This window comes from Arachis ipaensis, chromosome B6 (assembly GCF_059453495.1).
Source record: "Arachis ipaensis isolate K30076 ecotype BB chromosome B6, ASM5945349v1, whole genome shotgun sequence".
Lineage (NCBI taxonomy): Eukaryota > Viridiplantae > Streptophyta > Magnoliopsida > Fabales > Fabaceae > Arachis > Arachis ipaensis.
The window spans coordinates 97765472-97787490 of NC_142441.1; the positions used below are offsets into that span (position 1 = coordinate 97765472).

The 22019-nt window shown below is 34.6% G+C and overlaps 1 non-coding gene and 2 pseudogenes across 1 annotated transcript; 2 read left to right on the plus strand and 1 right to left on the minus strand.

The window, feature by feature from the left end:
- Positions 1–1932: 1932 nt before the first annotated feature.
- On the minus strand, positions 1933–5368 carry LOC148561902 (uncharacterized; annotated as a pseudogene).
- Positions 5369–7824: 2456 nt separating this feature from the next.
- LOC110263774 (protein TIC 62, chloroplastic-like) lies at positions 7825–19384 on the plus strand (annotated as a pseudogene).
- LOC148561903 (small nucleolar RNA R71) lies at positions 13941–14048 on the plus strand. Its single transcript, XR_015886746.1, has one exon. It is a non-coding gene; the product is annotated as a small nucleolar RNA R71 (small nucleolar RNA).
- Positions 19385–22019: the final 2635 nt, after the last annotated feature.

Genomic DNA, 22019 nt, shown 5'->3' on the forward strand with positions numbered 1-22019 from the left:
TACCGTATTAAGGTCGAATTCAAATGCCATACTATTTGCAACGATAAACGCGACTTCTTGTAAAATTTCTTGACTTATACACTATTCTACTTGCAATGGTATTATAGTCATGATTTTTGAATGATCATAATTAAATTAATAGAAGGTATATATTACAAAGAATCAAGTGCAAATAAATACATTAACGAAAACAAAGAATTAATGATTTTTTTGTATTTCCATTGATTGATATTAAATACCTTAAAGGGAACAAAGAATCAAGTGTAATTAACTTAATTAATGTATATTATTATTACCATTCATTATTATTATTATTATTATTCTTAAATATAAAAATTAAATTATAAAAAGAATATTAAGTATTGATTATAAGAATGCCTAATAGTAAGGAATATGATATCATAATTAATATTATTAATAAGTAGAGTTGATAAGAATTAGATAAGTGGAATGATAAGAGAGTGAGATAAAAAATAAAACTATTATTAAATGATAGAAATGAAGTAAATTATAGAAACTTTTGACTAATTATGGCTAAAAATTTTTTGTTACCAAACTTTTTCCCGATGAAACAGGGTATCTGACGATAAGTATTCATGAGTAACATGTTATACAGGTGATCGTGGAGGGGAAAAGAAATAATAATAATAATAATAATAATAATAATAATAATAATAATATATTGAACTGCTATTATTTTGAATTTGTATAATTAATTTAATTCTTATTTTTCAATTTTTTTCTCTATTCAATGGAATATGGGTTTTGCTATTTTTTTCATCTGAATAGTATTGTATACTCTGTTTTTCTGGTTATTTATTAAATGAAAATTTATAAACCCCTAGACTTTCATATTGTTATTTTTTGCAGTACACGACAAAATTGTTTTTTATCACTTTTGTGGAGATGGAACATAGCAAGAAAATTTAGACCTCTCCTCTAATGGTAGTCACTAATTACTTTTGTTATGGCCGAACGTTTGGTATATTACTGTTATATTAGATAAGAAGGGTGAATTATAATATTATGATTGTCACTGCAGATAGAGGAAAATCATTAATCACAATTTTATGCGTACAATAAGAAATCGATACTCATGATTTGTTTTAAAAAATTTAATAAAATAAAATCATTACTCAATATTTATTCTAAAAAAAAAATTGTAAATTGTGTCTGTCACAATTTTCCTTTTCCTTTAACAATATTTCATATTGACAAAATTTAACCAAAAATCCCCTGTATTTTTGGCAAATTACACGTGTGTTCTCAATATAACAAGAATTAGCAAATGGAGTAGGTAATTTTTTTTTAAATAGCTTTTTCTACAGCAAAAAATAGGCTGCTAAATATGCATATCCCTTTAGTTGCAAAACTTTTTTCCATTTTTTGCTCAGGTAATAAACCAAATGGTTGCAAAGTTTGGAAAATGGTGTGGGCCCCTATGGAGGTCCAAGCAAACAAATTAAAACTTGAGTTGGAGTACTCGTTCGAAGTTATAGGGATAGTGGCAAGACTGTCCTTTCTCACCTGAGTTTATATATCAGAACTGAATGGCAGAAATACAACAGAGGATTTGGAGGCCTAGAAAAGCGAGATGATGATGCTGAATTATGCCTTGGACTGTGTTGTGATACCTTATTTATGTTTATCCAGCTATATGTACTGTATTAAGTTGTTGTTTTGATACATTCTGGTTGCTCCATCCTTTTGAAAGTGTAATTATTTTCCATCTATAGAAAGAAAGAAGGCACGTAATTTTTTTCTATTCTAAAATAAAAAAAAATATTTTTTTAAAAAATTATTCAAACTTTAATTTTTTTAATCTAACTTTTTTCTGGGAGACAAGTTCGTAATACCCAGTAAACTTTATAAAATTCATAAAATTCGTTATATGTCAAGCGAATTTTAAATTTTTATATTTCTCAACCTTTTTTATTCTTTTAATTTAAAAATATATATATTCCTAAACAGCTTTTATGTTTTTAATTTAGAAAAATATATACCATGGTCAAAACTCTTAATTTTAAAAAAAAAATTAGTTTGGTTTAATATGGATGAAAAAAAAATTAAAAAGTTGAATATTGAACAAATAATAAGTATGGCTTCTTCAATATCGCCGGAGACAATGATAACTATTGTTAAACTAAACTAAGTTTTTTTAAAATTAAGGTATTAAGTAACATCATTCCTATTACATCACTCCTAGACACGATAATAATGGTTGTTATTGTCGTCGGCGATATTATTCAGTATTCAATTTTCTAACTTTTCTTCTCACCTAGTCTAGTATGTATGGAGGGGAGACAAAGTAGTGAAGTTTGCCAAAAAAAAATACGGCAAATTCTATAAAAATATAAAAATTCGTCGGAGGTGCTACGAACCTTACAAAATTAGTGAGATTCACTGGAGTGTGGCAAACTCAACCTAAATACCAAAAAAAATATATTCCGAAAATTCAAATTTAATTAATTGTTTTTGAGAAATAATTTTTTTATTTAAGAATAAAAAAATCCGAAAAGCACATCATTGCCATATAGTGTGTCACTGTTTACTCGAATTCGGTTGAAAGTCGAAAAAATTAGATTTGCAGTTAAATTAAATAATATAATTTTAAATTTTACTGACTGTGACTGTTTAAAGTTGTTGGCCATTTTTTTTTTCTTTTGTCTTAAACTAATGTTAAACTCGTGTGATGCACGAATTTATATTTTAATTTGACATGTTAAGTTAAAATAATATTTTATAATCATAAATTTTTTGAGTTTAGTATAATATTATCATCGTCATTATATAATAAACGTACTGAATATGTTGTTTTATCTTTATTCAAAGTAAAATGCAAATGAAACAGTTTGAAGTCTATAATATTCTTGAACCATAAGAAAAGAGATCTGAAAAAATAAAAATATATATAACTGTAATAATAGCATGTCAGTTTTACATTAAACTTTATGTTAAAAGGCTAATGAAAAATTATCGACAACCTAGTATTTTACTAACCTCATTAGAAAAGTAATTGACATATGATGTTGTGTTTCCTGTTACACATTTCATTTTAAATCTGAAAGTAGAGTTATAGATAAATTAGTTATAGAGAAAATTCTACTTCCCTCCCCTACGAGATGCTAAAATGACACTCCCCTCCCCTCTATTTTATAAATGTACATTCTCCTCCCTTTTAACTTTTAAAAAACCTCCTCTTTAATCTATTTTAAATTTTTTGTGTTAACAAATATTAACTTTATCCATTTTTTAAGAAAAAATAAATTATTTTTTAAAAAAATACCCATTAGCAAAAATTTTATTTTTTATCATTAAATTTTGCTTATCAAAATACCCTTTTAATAAATTATTTTTATTGATTAAATTATATTTTTATTAAAATAATTTTAAAAAAATTAATAATTAAATTATTTTTTCTAAGATACCTACCCTTCAATAATTTTTTAATTATTAAATTGTGATTTTATCAAAATTTTTGTTAAAAATTATTTTTATATTTTACTTTTAATTTTTTTATTTTAATATATATTATTTTAACATTAAATAAAAAATATTAGCACTATTAATATATATAACAATTAATATATATTGATATTGAAAAATAATCTTACTAAAATATTTTATTTAATATTAAAATAATATATATAGATATCGAAAAATTAATAGTAAAATATAAAAAAATTGTTAACGAAAATTTTAGTAAAATTGTAATTTAATAATTAAAAAAATTATTGAAGGGTATTTTAGAAAAAAAATATATAATTATTAAATTTTTAAAAAATACAATTTAATCAATAAAAGAATAATTTATTAAAGAATATTTTGGTAAGTAAAATTTAATGATAAAAAATAAAATTTTTACTAATGGGTATTTTTTTAAAAAATAATTTATTTTTTCTTAAAAAAGGTATAAAGTTAACATTAGTTAACACAAAAAGTTTAAAATAAATTAAAGAGGAGGTTTTTTAAAAGTTAGAAGGGAGGGGAATGTACATTTATAAAATAGAGGGGAAGGGAGTGTCATTTTAGCATCTCGCAGGGGAGGGGAATGTAATTTTCTCTTAGTTATATCTACGGTAAATATTTGTCCAAAAGTGTAATCATAACATGTTATTAAAATGAAAATACTATTTTTCTTACCTAAATATTATTAAAACTTCTTTGAACACGAAATTTGATGTTGATGACTTTAGATTGCCGTTTTCGTCCAGAATTAGAACCTTGAGGCTACCACGACTCTTAACCTTAACAAAGCAACGTAAAGTTGTCCATAGGTGAACACTGCTTTTGACAAGTAAAGCCCTACATGTGATATAATGATTGACCCTAACTCTTGTTGATGGTCATTGCAAAATACACTGTTAATAGAAATTGTCTCCGTCGGAACTTAAATAGCAATCTTGAATTTGAAGGGAAAAAGTTTATTCTTGGAATGTACACTTTGTCACTAATATTTCTACCGGTCACTACTGTTGCTCCAATTACGTTGTTGCCAAGTTTGTTAACTATTAACCTTGTCCCGTTGTATAAACCTGAAGTCTAGTCTATGTTTCGCAGTAGCATTACAGCAACTCCTGGCTTCAAAGTTAACTTGTGGTTGGGTAGTCTCGAACATTTGATGTCATTTAGGAACTCTGGTGTGAACCACTCTTGTTGTACATCTTCATTCTCATCAGGTTGAGATGTTATGTCAGAACTTAGATACTCCTTTTTCATCCCTGCAAAGATTGTCATATGACGAAATTGTTTACCTTTTCGACACTCTCAAGCGTGGGTGCAAGAATTGCCTTACTCTAAAAATACCTGTAATCTAACATGTTTTGTAACAAATTTGGATATGCAAACACTACTAGAAAATTAGTTATTACAGACGGATATTTCCCGACTGATTTTATCCCACGGAAATACAGATAAAATTTCAGAGGAATTTTTTTGTCGGAAAACAAAAAAATGAATTAGCATAAATTACAGACAGAAAACAAAATCCGTCGATAATTCTGTCGGTAAAATTAAATTTTTTTTGTGGAAAATAACTACAGATGAAAAATCTGTCTGTAATTCAATAGACAAAATGCTGCATTTTATTAAATTATTACAGACAAATTTTCCGTCTGTAATTTAAAATTTTTCGTCGGAAATATTGAGTTAACCCTAATTTTATCCCTACCCTTTCGATCCATTCACACTCCACACAAATCAAATGAGTCTCTCCGTCATTGAGTTGCTTCTTCTCTCCGTCGCACCAGCTTCTTCCGCCGCTGTCGCCGCCGCTCGTATCGCAGGATCTCTCTCTGTCATCCCTTGCGTCGCACGGGCTCCCTCCGCCGCCACTCTGGTCGCATCTGCAGCGATTCGTGAAACTCATCTCAACTCGGTGGAAACTCGGTGGTTATTGTTGAATGGCGAAACTTGAAGCGAAGCTCGGAATGATAGTTGACTCCGTTGGTAACTTCTTCTCCGGCAAAGACCAGCTTCTCCACTAACCTAATCAAATTGAATCAAACACTTTATATATAAGGTTGCATAGATCTTCAATCTTTTGATCTATTCGCACTCCACTAACCAGGTTAGCCCTAACTCCATCCCTTGTTTCTCTCGCTAATTTTTCATTCCAAACACATTGTGCAGTGTCTTGCTCTGGTCTCGAAATTTGGTTTGAAACAGTGCTAATTAGTGGTTAACTACACAGGAGGCTCTGGAACTTCTGATCGAGCTTGCTGGTACGGAGCCAAGGTTCCTCCGGTGGCAGCTGGTGGATGTTGTTGGAGCCATGCTTCATATTGCCGAGGCAGAGTCGCTGGAGGAAGGAACGTGGCATTTGGCGATCGAGTTTGTGATTACTCTGGCCGAGGTGAGGGAGAGGGCACCTGGGATGATGAGGAAGCTGCCTCAGTTTATCAGCAGGATGTTCGCCTTTCTGATGAAGATGCTGTTGGATATTGAGGATGATCCTGCTTGGCACAGTGCTGAGACAGAGGACGAAGATGCCAGCGAAACAAATAACTACAGTGCTGAGACAGAGAACTGCACACCTGATATTTTAACACCCTACTTGGATGGAATTGTTAGCAAGTTGCTTGTAATTCTTTAGGTATGTTTATAGAATATTATTCCCAAGAGTAATATTATTGTTTTAATACATATATATGCTTTCATCATACCCAGGTAGGCTGTTATTATTTACTTTCTTTAAAATTGATATACCACAACTTTCTGAGTCAATAAAGAGTTTAGTGACTCTTTTTATTCTTTGTTTTCAAAACTTAAGAAATGTGCTTGCATTTCATGCTGTATGCACTGTGCTCACAACACACATAGATCTTGATGCACATGCACATACATATTTGCAGTCATTTCGAATGCTCATTACAGTTTCATTTGACCGATGAATCAGATGCATTGATAATTTTACTTAGGCAAGATAAATCCAACTAAGTTTTGTTTATTCATTATACTATTATAGTATGGAGACCATCACTCTTGGAGACAAAAGAATCGGTATCGAAACTAGTGTTCTAGAAGAAAAGGCCACAGCCTGTAACATGTTTTGCTGTTATGCTGATGAGTTGAAGGAAGGATTCTTTCCATGGATTGATCAGGTTAGACTGGGAACACTATAAAAGTTAATAACACCTTTACATATTGCACTTTGTTTATAGAAACATCTTTTTCTAAGTATTAAATTGCATGTGGGACAGGTTGCAGGAAATTTAGTTCCACTTTTTAAATTTTACTTCCATGAGGAGGTTAGAAAAGTAGCCGTTTCAAGTATAAGAATGATTGTTCCTTTGCATCTTTTTTTTGTTAACAATTTTCCTCTGCTCATTAAGTTGCTTTATGCCATTATCCCAACTGTTTTTAATGGTTATGATTTCCTATATCATTTTAGCAATGCCGGAGCTATTACGTTCTGCAAAGTTGGCTATTGAGAAAGGGCAATCTCAAGGTCGGGATGCATCCTATTTGAAGTTTTTGAGTGACAGTATCATCCCCAGCTCTGGTGGACGCTTTACATAAGGTATTCCGTATACACGTTTATCTGTTCTTAGATGCATCTATATGGAATTCATTAGGTTTTTACAATATGAGTAAGTTGTTATTATGATCTGAATCCTTAGGGGGTTGTTGATCTGTCTCGAAATATCATATAAGCTTAGGTGTTCCTTTGTGAGTGCAGTATGGACTTTTTTGTTAGTTTATGAGACCTAGTCTAGGCATGGATTTGATAACCAAGCTTAATATAAGGTTATATTGGGTGGACTTTGCCTGGCCAATAAAAGGTGATTTGATTGAGGCTAAAGTTGTCCATGATCAACTTTGTTCCATGGTTGAAAGGTAAAGAACTCAAATTTTCCTTTTTAGTTTCCTAATGCAGTCCCGCATTTACTCTTTTTTGTTGAGGTTAGTTTTTATCAAGCATTTGCTGCTTTGATGTGCCAATGCATATTTGATTTGATTTAATTTGATTTTCTATTTAATGTTGCCCATTTTATGTGATGTAGGTTTTGTGTGCTGGAAAAGACCTCGCAACGGAACAAACTGCTGGCCGCATGATTAATCTGCTTAGACAGCTTCAGCAAACTTTACCGCCTGTAACTCTTGCTTCTACTTGGTCATCTCTGCAGCCGCAACAACAGCTTGCATTGTAATCCATCCTTTCTTCATAGTTTCCATGGTTTTGCTTCCTTGAAGTCTATCCTTTCTTGGTAGCGTCACATCTGAGTTCCACTGCATTAGAGCTTAAGCTTTAGGTGATTTAGATAGAACTGTTAGATATATAATTTTGCTATACATGTTTGGTTTGTGTTGATGATCACTAACATGAATGTTAATGTTTATACTCTATACAAGGTTCACCAAAAAATTAAGGGGATTCCTGAGAAAACAGATTTCAAGGATGATAACTTAGTATTTGTTGCTGATGCTACTGGTAGAGTTGGTTCAAGAACTGTTAGGTACATTTGTTAGTACTCTTTAATTCACTTGTTCTTTAAGAAGAAACTTCTTTTCTTTAAAATGCTGACTAGTGATAGTTTCATTTCAGAGAGCTTATAAAACTTGGATTTAAAGTAAGAGCTAGAGTGAGGAGTGCTGAAAGAGCTGGTCTACTAATCAAGGTACAGGTTCTATCTTATGAACAAGATTTGGTATCCATTAGTTCTTGATATGAAAAGGATGTGCATTAAGATATAGAACATATGTAGAGTGTTGAGAAAATGAAGCTTGATGATGGAACAAGTGGAGGGAGTCAAGGTAAGAAAAGTTTATGGATTTCATGATTTGTGTAGGTTTGGCAATTGGTACGCGGAATCGTGATTACACTTTAATTATGTAAAGTTCATTGCTCTTTCTTTCCCTGGAAATGGCGCCAAAAACATGATGCCAAAACCACGGTTCACAACTCCGTGTAACTGACCAGCAAGTGCACTGGGTCGTCTAAGTAATACCTTACGTGAGTAAGGGTCGAATCCCACGGAGATTGTTGGTATGAAGCAAGCTATGGTCACCTTGCAAATCTCAGTTAGGCAGATATAAATTGATAATGGTGTTTTTGAATTTAATATAATAAAATAGGGATAGAAATACTTATGTAATTCATTGGTAGGAATTTCAGATAAACGAATGGAGATGCTTTCGTTCCTCTGAACCTCTGCTTTCCTGCTATCTTCATCCAATCAGTCTTACTCCTTTCCATGGCTGGCTTTATGTGATACATCACCACTGTCAATGGCTACTTTCGGTCATCTCTCGGGAAAATGATCCAATGCCCTGTCACGGCACGACTAATCGTCTGGAGGCATCACCCTTGTCAATGGCTTCATCTTATCCTCTCAGTGAAAATGGTCAACGCACCCTGTCACGGCACGGCTATTCATCTGTCAGTTCTCGATCATGCTGGAATAGGATTTACTATCCTTTTGCGTCTGTCACTAACGCCCTGCAATCGCGAGTTTGGAGCTCGTCACAGTCATTCATTCATTGAATCCTACTCGGAATACTACAGACAAGGTTTAGACTTTCCGGATTCTCTTGAATGCCGCCATCATTCTAGCTTACGCCACGAAGATTCTGATTAAGAGATCTAAGAGATACTCATTCAGTCGAAGGTAGAACGGAAGTGGTTGTCAGGCACGCGTTCATAGGGAATGATGATGATTGTCACGTTCATCACATTCAGATTGAAGTATGAATGAATATCTTAGAAGCGAAATAGGATGAATTGAATAGAAAACAGTAGTACTTTGCATTAATCTTTGAGGAACAGCAGAGCTCCACACCTTAATCTATGGAGTGTAGAAACTCTACCGTTAAAAATACATAAGTGAAAGGTCCAGGCATGGCTGAATGGCCAGCCCCTCTGATCTAAGAACCAGGCGTCCCAAGATGTCTAATAGCAAAAGGTCCTATTTATAATAAACTAGTCACTAGGGTTTACAGAAATAAGTAATTGATGCATAAGTCCACTTCTGGGGCCCACTTGGTGTGTACTTGTGCTGAGCTTTAACTTTCCACGTGCAGAGGCCATTTGTGGAGTTGAACGCCAGGTTTGGATCCATTTCTGGCGTTCAACTCTGGTTTTTGATCCATTTCTGGCGCTGAACTCCAGAATTGGGCAGAGAGCTGGCGTTGAACGCCAGTTTGCGTCATCTAAACTTGGGCAAAGTATGAACTATTATATATTTCTGGAAAGCCCTGGATGTCTACTTTCCAACACAATTAAAAGCGCGCCATTTTGAGTTCTGTAGCTCCAGAAAATCCACTTTGAGTGCAGGGAGGTCAGAATCCAACAGCATCAGCAATCCTTCTTCAACCTCTGAATCTGATTTTTGCTCAGGTCCCTCAATTTCAGCCAGAAAATACCTGAAATCACAGAAAAACACACAAACTCATAGTAAAGTCCAGAAATGTGAATTTAAAATAAAATCTATTAAAGACATCCCTAAAAGTAACTAGATTCTACTAAAAATATACTAAAAACAATGCCAAAAAGCGTATAAATTATCCACTCATCACAACTCCAAACTTAAATTGTGCTTGTCCCCAAGCAACTGAAAATCAAAATAGGATAAAAAGAATAGAATATACTATAAATTCCAAACTATCAATGAAACATAGCTCCAATCAGATGAGCGGGACTTGTAGCTTTTTGCCTCTTGAATAGTTTTGGCATCTCACTTTATCCATTGAGGTTCAGAATGATTGGCATCTATAGGAACTCAGAGTTCAGATAGTGTTATTGATTCTCCTAGTTCAGTATGATGATTCTTGAATACAGCTGTTTTATGAGTCTTGGCCGTGGCCCTAAGCACTTTGTTTTCCAGTATTACCACTGGATACATAAATGCCACAGACACATAATTGGGTGAACCTTTTTAGATTGTGACTCAGCTTTGCTAAAGTCCCCAATTAGAGGTGTCCAGGGTTCTTAAGCACACTCTTTTTTTGCTTTGGACCTTGACTTTAACCGCTCAGTCTCAAGTTTTTACTTGACATCTACACGCCACAAGCACATGGTTAGGGACAGCTTGGTTTAGCCGCTTAGGCCAGAATTTTATTCTTGTAGGCCCTCCTATCCACTGATGCTCAAAGCCTTGGGATCCTTTTTATTACCCTTGCCTTTTGGTTTTAAGGGTTATTGGCTTTTTGCTCTTGCCTCTTGGTTTTAAGAGCTTTTGGCTTTTTCTGCTTGCTTTTTCTTTTTTTTTTTCTTTCTATTTTATTTTATTTTTTTTTCTGCAAGCTTTGCTCTTTGCTGCTTTTTCTTGCTTCAAGAATCATTTTTATGATTTTTTAGATTATCAAATAACATGTCTCCTAGTCATCATTCTTTCAAGAGCCAACATATTTAACATTCTTAAACAACAACTTCAAAAGACATATGCACTGTTCAAGCATACATTCAGAAAACAAGAAGCCTTGTCACCACATCAATATAATTAAGCTAAGTTCAAGGATAAATTCGAAACTCATGTACTTCTTGTTCTTTTGAATTAAAACATTTTTCATTTAAGAGAGGTGATGGATTCATAGGACATTCATAACTTTAAGACATAGTTACTAACTACTAATGATCATGTAATGAAGACACAAACATAGATAAGCACATAACATAGAAAATGAAAAATAGAAGAAATAAGAACAAGGAATGAATCCACCTTAGTGATGGTGGCGTTTCCTTCTTGAGGAACAAATGATGTCCTTGAGCTCTTCTATGTCTCTTCCTTGCCTTTGTTGCTCCTCCTTTATTGCTTTTAGATCTTCTCTGATTTCATGAAGGATGATGGAGTGCTCTTGATGTTCCACCCTTAGTTGCTTCCAATAATTGTGTGGAAGAAAATGTATCCCCTGAGGTATCTCTTGATTTGCAGTCAAATGTTCTACCACTGAGCTATGGACCCTTGATGGAAGCTTTTGTCTTCCCTTTTTTCTTTCTAGAGGTTTCTCTGGCCTTAGGTGCCATCAATGGTTATGGAAAAAACAAAAAAAGCTATGCTTTTACCACACCAAACTTAGACTGTTGCTCGCCCTCGAGCAAAAGAAGAAAGAATAGAAGAAGAAGAAGAAGATATGGAGGAGATGGATGGATGTGTGTATTCGGCCATATGGGTGGGATTGGATGGGAGAGAGATGTTGAATTTTGAAGGTAGTGGGTGTATGGATGTGAGTGGTAAATGGAAAACAGAAGGGATGATCATGAATGGAAAGAGAGATGATGAGGTAGGTGGGGATCCTGTGGGGTTCACAGACTCTGAGATGATCCTGTGGGGTCCACAGATCCTGAGATGATCCTGTGGGGTCCACAGATCCTGAGGTGTCAAGGCATTTACATCCCTGCACCAAATTTGGCATGTAAAATGCCCTTGCACACAACTCTGGGCGTTCAGCGCCAGGTTGGTGCCCATTTTGGGCGTTCAACGCCCATTTGTTGCCATTTCTGGTGTTGAACGCCAGAACCATGCTTGTTCTGGGCGTTCAGCGCCAGAATGCTGCCCATTTTGGGCGTTCAGCGCCAGAACCATGCTCTGTTCTGGAGTTGAACGCCAGGCAGATGCTCCTCCAGGGTGTGATTTTTCTTCTGCTGTTTTTGACTCCGTTTTCAATTTTTATATTTATTTTGTGACTCCACATGATCATGAACCTAAGAAAACATGAAAAACAATAATAATAGAGTTAGATAAATAAACATTGGGTTGCCTCCCAACAAGCACTTCTTTAATGTCAATAGCTTGACAGTGGGCTCTCATGGAGCCTCACAGATGTTCAGAGCATTGTTGAAACTCTCCAACACCAAACTTAGAGTTTGGATATGGAAGTTCAACACCAAACTTAGAGTTTGGTTGTGGCCTCCCAACACCAAACTTAGAGTTTGAATGTGGGGGCTTGGGTTGACTCTGATTTGAGAGAAGCTTTTCATGCTTCCTCTCCATGGTTGCAGAGGGAGATCCTTGAGTTTTAAACACAAGGGAGTCCTCATTCCATTGAAGGACTAGTTCACCTCTGTCAACATCAATCACAGCTCTTGCTGTGGCCAGGAAAGGTCTTCCTAGGATGATGGATTCATCCTCTTCCTTTCCAGTATCCAGGACTATGAAATCAGCAGGGATGTAAAGGCCTTCAACCTTTACTAATACGTCCTCTACTTGTCCATATGCCTATTTTCTTGAATTGTCTGCCATCTCTAATGAGATTCTAGCAGCTTGCACCCCATAGATTCCTAGTTTCTCTATTACAGAGAGGGGCATGAGGTTTATCTCTGAACCAAGGTCACACAGAGCCTTGAAGATCATGGTGCCTATGGTACAAGCTATTATGAACTTCCCAGGATCCTGTCTCTTCTGAGGCAATGTCAGTTGATCCAGGTCACTTAGTTCATTGATGAACAAGGGAGGTTCAACTTCCCAAGTATCAATGCCAAATAATTTGGCATTCAGCTTCATGATTGCACCAAGAAACTTGGCAGTTTGCTCTTCAGTAACATCCTCATTCTCTTCAGAAGAGAAATACTCATCAGAGCTCATGAAGTGCATAAGGAGGTTCAATAGAATCTCTATGGTCTCTAGATGAGCCTCAGAGTCCTTTGGTTCCTCAGAGGGAAGCTCCTTATTGACCACTGGACGTCCCAGGAAGTCTTCCTCCTTGGGATTCACGTCCTCCTCTCCCTCATTGGGTTCGGCCATGGTGCTTATGTCAATGGCCTTGCACTCTCCTTTTGGATTCTCTTCTGTATTGCTTGGGAGAGTACTGGGAGGGATTTCAGTGATCCTTTTACTCAGCTGGCCCACTTGTGCTTCCAGATTTCTAATGGAAGATCTTGTTTCATTCATGAAACTTACAGTGGCCTTAGATAGATCAGAGACTAAGTTTGTTAAATTAGAAGTCTTTTGTTCAGAGTTCTCTGTCTGTTGCTGAGTGGATGATGGAAAAGGTTTATTATTGTTAAACCTATTTCTTCCACCATTATTAAAGCCTTGTTGAGGCTTTTGATCCTTCCATGAGAAATTTGGATGATTTCTCCATGATGAGTTATAGGTGTTTCCATAAGGTTCACCTAAGTAATTCACCTCTGCTATTGCAGGGTTCTCAGGATCATAAGCTTCTTCTTCATAAGAAGCCTCTTGAGTACTGTTGGATGCAGCTTGCATTCCATTCAGACTCTGAGAAATCATATTGACTTGCTGAGTCAATATTTTGTTCTGAGCCAATATGGCATTCAGAGTATCAATCTCAAGAACTCCCTTCTTCATAGGCGTCCCATTATTCACAGGATTCCTCTCAGAAGTGTACATGAACTGGTTATTTGCAACCATGTCAATGAGTTCTTGAGCTTCTGCAGGCGTTTTCTTTAGGTGAATGGATCCACCTGCAGAAGTATCCAATGACATCTTTGATAGCTCAGATAAACCATCATAGAATATATCCAGGATGGTCCATTTTGAAAGCATGTCAGTAGGACACTTTTTGGTCAGTCCTTTGTATCTCTCCCAAGCTTCATAGAGGGATTCACCTTCTTTCTGTCTGAAGGTTTGAACATCCACTCTAAGCTTGCTCAGCTTTTGAGGAGGAAAGAACTTGGCTAGGAAAGCCTTGACCAGCTTATCCCAAGAGTTCAGGCTATCCTTAGGTTGAGAGTCCAACCATACTCTATCTCTGTCTCTTACAGCAAAAGGGAAAAGCATGAGCCTGTAGACTTCAGGATCTACTCCATTAGTCTTAACAGTATCACATATCTGCAAGAATTCAGTTAAGAACTGAAAAGGATCTTCAGATGGAAGTCCATGAAACTTGCAGTTCTGCTGCATCAGAGAAACTAATTGAGGTTTCAGCTCAAAGTTGTTTGCTCCAATGGCAGGAATGCAGATGCTTCTTCCATGTAAATTGGAATTAGGTGCAGTAAAGTCACCAAGCATCCTCCTTGCATTATTATTATTTTCGGCTGCCATCTCCTCTTCCTGTTTGAAAATTTCTGAAAGGTTATCTCTGGATTGTTGTAATTTAGCTTCTCTTAGTTTTCTCTTCAGAGTCCTTTCAGGTTCTGGATCTGCTTCAACAAGAATGTTCTTGTCCTTGCTCCTGCTCATATGACAAAGAAGAGGGCGCAGAAAAATAATAATAATAGAGATCCTTTATACCACAGTATAGGGATCCCTTTGTGAGTGGGAGAAAAGAGGGAGACAAAGAATGTAATGTAATGGAAGAAACACAACTGTGAGGAGGGTAGAGATGTGAGATGAGATGTTAGTAGATGAATAAATAAATAGAGTAAGATGGGAGAGGGAGAATTTTCGAAAATAATTTTTGAAAAAGAGTTAGTGATTTTCGAAAATAGTTTTTGAAAAAGGTTAGTAATTTTAAAATCAAAAGTAAAAATAATTAGTTAATAAAAAAGAAATTTTTGAAAAAGAGGGAAGATATTTTCGAAAATTAGAGAGAGAGAGTTAGTTAGGTAGTTTTGAAAAAGATAAGAAACAAACAAAAAGTTAGTTAGTTAGTTGAAACAAATTTTGAAAAGATAAGAAGTTAGGAAGTTAGAAAAGATATTTTGAAATCAAATTTTTGAAAAAGATAAGATAAGAAGATATTTTGAAAAGATATGATTGAAATTAGTTTTGAAAAAGATTTGATTTTTAAAATCACAATTAATGACTTGATTCACAAGAAATCACAAGATATGATTCTAGAACTCAAAGTTTGAATCTTTCTTAACAAGCAAGTAACAAACTTAAAATTTTTGAATCAAAACATTAATTGTTATTGTTATTTTCGAAAATAACTAAGAAAAATGAAAAAGATTTGATTTTTGAAAAAGATTTTTGAAAAAGATGAGATTTTTAAATTGAAAATTTGATTTGACTCATAAGAACAACTAGATTTTAAAAATTTTTGAAAAAGTCAAATCTAATTTTCGAAATTTTAAGAGAGAAAAAGGGAAAGATATTTTTTTGATTTTTGAATTTTTATGATGAGAGAGAAAAATGATGCAATGCATGAAAGTTATGGATCAAAACTATGAATGTATGCAAGAATGCTATGAATGTCAAGATGAACACCAAGAACACCGTGAATATCATGATGAACATCAAGAACATATTTTTGAAAAATTTTTAATGCAAAGAAAACATGCAAGACACCAAACTTAGAATTCTTTAATGCTTAGACACTAAGAATTCAAGAATACATATGAAAAACAAGAAAAGACACAAAACATGCAAATGCAAAGATCAAACAAGAAGACTTACCAAGAACAACTTGAAGATCATGAAGAACACTATGAATGCATGAATTTTCGAAAAAATGCAAGATGCACATGCAATTGACACCAAACTTATAACATGACTCAAGACTCAACCAAGAAACACAAAATATTTTTTATTTTTATGATTTTATGATTTTTTTGTATTTTCTTTTAATTCTTTTTCGAAAATTATTGTGAAAAATAAAAATAAGGATTCCAAAATTTTTAATATGAATTCCAAGAATCTTGCCATGTTAGTCTTAAAGCTCCAATCAAAGGGTCAGGCATGGCTTAATAGCCAGCCAAGCTTTAATAAAAATATGAGTGTAATTCAGACATGACAAGCCTAACATGCCCTATCCAGAAGAATTGGGCATGACTCTATTGAGGTGATTAGTTGAAGACCAATCCCAAAGCAGTTTGGGTATGGCTTTACAGCCAGATAGGCTTCAACATGCTTCATGAAACACTAGAATTCATTCTTAAAAATTCTGAAGAAAAATAATATTTTTGAAAACATTTTTTTTTCAAAAACAAAAGAAAAATTTTTGAAAGATTTTTGAAAAAATTTTTGAAAATAAAACAAAAAGAAAATTACCTAATCTGAGCAACAAGATGAACCGTCAGTTGTCCAAACTCGAACAATCCCCGGCAACGGCGCCAAAAACTTGGTATGCGGAATCGTGATTACACTTTAATTATGTAAAGTTCATTGCTCTTTCTTTCCCTGGAAATGGCGCCAAAAACATGATGCCAAAACCACGGTTCACAACTCCGTGTAACTGACCAGCAAGTGCACTGGGTCGTCCAAGTAATACCTTACGTGAGTAAGGGTCGAATCCCACGGAGATTGTTGGTATGAAGCAAGCTATGGTCACCTTGCAAATCTCAGTTAGGCAGATATAAATTGATAATGGTGTTTTCGAATTTAATATAATAAAATAGGGATAGAAATACTTATGTAATTCATTGGTAGGAATTTCAGATAAACGAATGGAGATGCTTTCGTTCCTCTGAACCTCTGCTTTCCTGCTATCTTCATCCAATCAGTCTTACTCCTTTCCATGGCTGGCTTTATGTGATACATCACCACTGTCAATGGCTACTTTCGGTCATCTCTCGGGAAAATGATCCAATGCCCTGTCACGGCACGGCTAATCGTCTGGAGGCATCACCCTTGTCAATGGCTTCATCTTATCCTCTCAGTGAAAATGGTCAACGCACCCTGTCACGGCACGGCTATTCATCTGTCGGTTCTCGATCATGCTGGAATAGGATTTACTATCCTTTTGCGTCTGTCACTAACGCCCTGCAATCGCGAGTTTGGAGCTCGTCACAGTCATTCATTCATTGAATCCTACTCGGAATACCACAGACAAGGTTTAGACTTTCCGGATTCTCTTGAATGCCGCCATCATTCTAGCTTACGCCACGAAGATTCTGATTAAGAGATCTAAGAGATACTCATTCAGTCGAAGGTAGAACGGAAGTGGTTGTCAGGCACGCGTTCATAGGGAATGATGATGATTGTCACGTTCATCACATTCAGATTGAAGTACGAATGAATATCTTAGAAGCAAAATAGGATGAATTGAATAGAAAACAGTAGTACTTTGCATTAATCTTTGAGGAACAGCAGAGCTCCACACCTTAATCTATGGAGTGTAGAAACTCTACCGTTAAAAATACATAAGTGAAAGGTCCAGGCATGGCCGAATGGCCAGCCCCTCTGATCTAAGAACCAGGCGTCCCAAGATGTCTAATAGCAAAAGGTCCTATTTATAATAAACTAGTCACTAGAGTTTACAGAAATAAGTAATTGATGCATAAATCCACTTCCGGGGCTCACTTGGTGTGTACTTGGGCTGAGCTTTAACTTTCCATGTGCAAAGGCCATTTGTGGAGTTGAACGCCAGGTTTGGATCCATTTCTGGCGTTCAACTCTGGTTTTTGATCCATTTCTGGCGCTGAACTCCAGAATTGGGCAGAGATCTGGCGTTGAACGCCAGTTTGCGTCATCTAAACTTGGGCAAAGTATGGACTATTATATATTGCTAGAAATCCCTAGATGTCTACTTTCCAACACAATTGGAAGCGTGCCATTTGGAGTTCTGTAGCTCCAGAAAATCCACTTTGAGTGCAGGGAGGTCAGAATCCAACAGCATCAGCAGTCCTTCTTCAACCTCTGAATCTGATTTTTGCTCAGGTCCCTTAATTTCAGCCAGAAAATACCTGAAATCACAGAAAAATACACAAACTCATAGTAAAGTCCAGAAATGTGAATTTAACATAAAATCTATTAAAAACATCCCTAAAAGTAACTAGATTCTACTAAAAATATACTAAAAACAATGCCAAAAAGCGTATAAATTATCCGCTCATCAGCAATAAAGAAAATGCTGATGTATTAAATAACAAGAGAATATTTTTGGTTTTTAGCCCAGCTGTAGAGAAGCTTGAAATTGTGGAATGTGATTTGGAGAAACCAGATCAAATTGGACCAGCATTGGAGAATGCATCAACAGTTATATGTTCCATTGGTGCTAGTGAGAAGGAAGTTTTTGACATCACTGGCCCTTGTCGAATCGATTATCGCGCCACCAATAGCCTTATTGATGCTGGTAAGACAAGATTCTTCACTCTTATGTTAAGATCTTGTTAGGTCCTAATCTTGAAACACAAAACTGTCATAACAATTTGTTCCTTGTTATTTGGTTAAGACTAATGTCTTAATATGATGAAAACTCAAAATGGTTTTGTTTTTTCTATGATGCAGTAACTGTTGCCAAAGTAAATCACTTCATACTGGTTACTTCATTGGGAACAAACAAATTTGGTTTACCTGCAGCTATTCTCAAGTGAGCATTAATGAAATTCTTTCTGATATTATCATATTTTAACAAGAAGTCAAACTGATTGCTGAATTTCTGATCTTGAAGTCTGTTTTTAACTATCAACTTCATATTGAAAACAGTGCTGCATGTGATTTTTCACTTTCAAGATTATGATGGTAGTTATGCCATAAAGCAGGATCCTAACTGTCTAAAGCTATTTACATTGTTCTTCAGATAGTGAGACCTAGAGGTATGGAGCGGCCGACGGATTCTTACAAGGAAACTCATAACCTAACATTATCAACAGAAGACACTTTATTTGGGGGTCAAGTATCAAACCTTTAGGTGCTTAACATGTAAACTTTTGTGCTGATTTCCAATTTTGTAAAACTAGTCCTATGAATGACAAAGCAAAAGCAACAAATTCTGTTTCATGGTAGATGGCAGAACTTATGGCAGTCGTGGCCAAGAACCCTGATCTTGCATATTGTAAAATAGTGGAGGTAGTAGCAGAGACAACTGCGCCGCTGAATCCCACAGAGGAGCTTCTTGCAAAGATATCATCTCAAAGACCTTACATTTCTTCACCAAAGGTATGTCCTTTCTTACATTACAGGTTATGACAAAGAAAAAAATTTACCTCACTGCTATAACTATACTAAGATATAATTTATGATTCATTGTTTATTGATGTTTAAACTATGATTTTCTATTAACGTTTAAACTGCTTTGGATTGCAATCCTTTAGAATTTATGCAAGATATTATATTGATGTTTAAACTATGATTTTCTGTTATATTAGGAGTCCAAGTGAAGTCAAGTAGTTCTAGTACAGTTCCACTATCACCGCCACTGCCGCCATCCTCAATCTCTTCGGATGAGGACTATGATGATGATGAGGATGAAGATGATACTGAAGACTATAGCTGATAGTTTTAGTATGGTTGAACAATATACTAGGAATTATAGTTGATGATCAATACACTTTGTTTATGTTTTGAATTATATTAACTTGCTTGTTTATAATACTTTTCTTTTAGTTTGATAATACGATGAATTTGTTTATTTTATGAAATATTATAAATATTCGAATACAAATTAGATAAAAATTTGTATTAAATTTATATTTATTTTGTATGAAAATAAGTTTATTTTGTAATTGGAAAAATCTAAAAAAAATTCTATTTTACCTTACTGACGGATTTACAGACGGATTTTCTGTCTGTAATCAGAGTGTGAGATGATTTCCCAAGATTCAAATTACAGATGAAAAATCTGTCGAAAAATCCATCTGTAATTGCAGACAGAAAATCCGTCTGAAAATTCGTCTGTAATTACTGATGGAAAATCCGTCAGAAAATTTGTCTGTAATTACAGACGGAAAATCCGTCAGAAAGTTCGTCGCCTTCGGGAAATGAATGGAGAATTTACAGAGAAAAAATCCATCGGTAACTGGTAAAAATCCGTTGGTAATTTTTCGACGGAAAAAATCCGTCGGTAAATAATTTCCCACGGGGCTTTTACAGAAGGACAAAATCTGTCGGTAATTTTGTCGGTAACCAAAAGTTCATCTGTAATAAAGACTAAATCTGTCTGTATTAATCCATTTTCTAGTTGTGAAAGTCTACCAAATGAGAGAGAGGGTCATCAGTAGTTGTAATTAGCAGATCATCTGAAATTTCAACTTTTGACTTATCACCAACAGTAGAACCAATATTTCTATTTCTAACATCAAGTATCCAATTAGAAAATTTCTTCATTTCACCATCATGTTGATCTGAAGAAGACATTAGAAGCCTCATGTTCGGATGCAACTTCAGAATCTTACAGAACGACCACATATGGGATGAGTTAATAGCTTATGACAATATATTGTGTCTACTCCCTTTCACAATAACCGAAAGTATTTATCTGAAATCACCTCCTAGAACCACAACCTTACCACCAAATAGTTGATGTGTCTTATGTTGATCGGTAACTGACATAAGATCCCAGAGCGTTCGATCAAGTGCTTCAAAGTACATTTTATTGAGCATTAGAGCTTCATCCCAAATTATTAAGCTACTTTGAATGAGCAGCTCAACCTTTAAACTGCCATGCTTGACGCAAATAGATTCATCAGTAATTGTAATAGGTATTGAAAAACTAGAATGAGTTGTTCTACCACCAGGTAGGAGTAAATATGCAATTCCATTAGATGCGATATTTAAAACAATCTTTCCTTTAGATCGAATAGTAGAAGAAAGTCCATTCCAAATAAATATCTTACCACACGCACCATGTCAATAAACGAAGTAAAAACTACCAGAATTTGCAATAACAACATTGAGTATTTCATCGAATACTAACCTTTACTCATGAGTCATCTTTTATTCCGTATATAAGTTTGTATGAGTCAATTCATTTGTGTAATATGCTAACTACTTCTCTATTAGCTTATTCTGAAAAAGGCGAACATCAGATAGCTCAGGATATGACATTGATTGATAGTCTCATAAAGATCTAGCATTGCTGTTGAGTATCTTCTCAATCTCAATAAGGCAGAGGTTTTTAATTCATCATCAGTCATATTTAGTGCTAGCAAAAGCACATGATGGTTTTATAAAATATTTAATAAATCATTCCAAAATAAAAACCATTAATATTATTAATAAAAATAAAAGTAATAAGAGAATACAATCTTGATATAAAAAAGAGGCATAGTGAAATACCTTGATTTTGGATACTTTTCTCCTCTCATATAGTATCCCGTCAGCTAATAATGTCCAAGTTGCATTTCAAACACGATCTGGTTTGCTAACGCTATTAGATATCAGTAGCATCACAAATAGTTTTCTCAATTGATGACCAGATGCAAGTTCAGCTACCTCATTAATAGTTGTAATGAATTTTCTAGCGTCACATAGTAGTCTCATGGAATAACAAGCATTTTGAAAGCTAGAATATGTAATCCTATTAACTGTCCTAATAGACTCATATGTTGTGCAATCTCTCTGAACAGTTAACAAAATTCTCGTATAGTAGATATCACTTGTACCTGGTGGAACATAGTTTAACCTCCGATAGAATACTCTCTTTGTGTGGATGTCATTCCCTTGCTTCTCTATCATAAACAAATTGATTTGGAAACTCAACATATGTTAAAGTTTGATCTGCTTTAAATTCTTTGTTGGCCTCCATTCATGCTAAGAACATTATACATTTTTCTTTCTCTTCTTCCACGATCTCCTCAAGATCGTCATCATTTTTAAAGATGATATTTTACTCTTCAGACAAATGAAAAGTTAATCTCATCACTGAAGGCCATCTCTGATGAATACCATAAGCTAAAGTTCTCCACATAGTTTTATATGCAGACAAATATCTACAATCATAAAATTGTTTGATCTTATCAATAACCTGAGCATCCTCTCCACTGAAAGTGTCCTTTGAAACTCCAACTGCTACTC